The sequence below is a fragment of the Corvus kubaryi genome, unplaced genomic scaffold (genome assembly GCF_017639235.1).
Source record: "Corvus kubaryi isolate FWS band 111438036 unplaced genomic scaffold, C.kubaryi_AGA036_p1.0 37398, whole genome shotgun sequence".
NCBI lineage: Eukaryota > Metazoa > Chordata > Aves > Passeriformes > Corvidae > Corvus > Corvus kubaryi.
In genome coordinates, this window is record NW_024581137.1 from 1,080,926 (window position 1) to 1,081,582 (window position 657).

A 657-nucleotide genomic window follows, 5' to 3' on the forward strand; every position below is an offset into this window, starting at 1 on the left:
ACAACACCAAGCGTGACAGAGTTCAATAAATGGTCGGACAACACTCTCAGGCACATGGTGTGATTCTGGGGGGTGTTCTGTGCAGGGCCAGGAGTCGGACTCCATGATCCCCGTGGGTCCGAACTCGGGATGTTCTCTAACGCTGGCTCTATGACGCCACTCGGGGCCGGCGGGCGGGGCCGCGGGGGCTGCCGGGAGCCGTAGTTCCTCCCCGCACCGCCCCGCGGGCCGGGCCGCCCGCGCCTGTGCCTTTAAGCGCGGCCGGACGCGCGGTGCGGCGCCTGCGCGGAACCGCCGTGACCCCGCCGCTGTCGGCGCCACCGGTGACTATCGTGGTGCCCAGAACCCTCTCGGCGGCGGCAGCAGCGCTAGGTCCGGCCCTACTGCCGGGCACTCCCGACCCACCCTCTGCGCCCGGCCGGGGCGATGGAGGAGCGGCCAGAGCGGGGCGGCGGGCCCGGCGCGGAGGGCCCGGTGGCGGAGATCCGCGCTCCCGGCCCGCGGCCGCTGCGGCTGCTGGAGTGGAAGGTGTCGGTGGGGGCGGCGGTGCAGATCGGATCGGTGCTGGCGCTCTGCGCCCCGCTGCCGCCGCCGCCCGCTCCGCGCCCCGCCGGCCCCGCCGCCGCCCCCCTGCCGCCCGCCGCCAGCGGCGCCTCC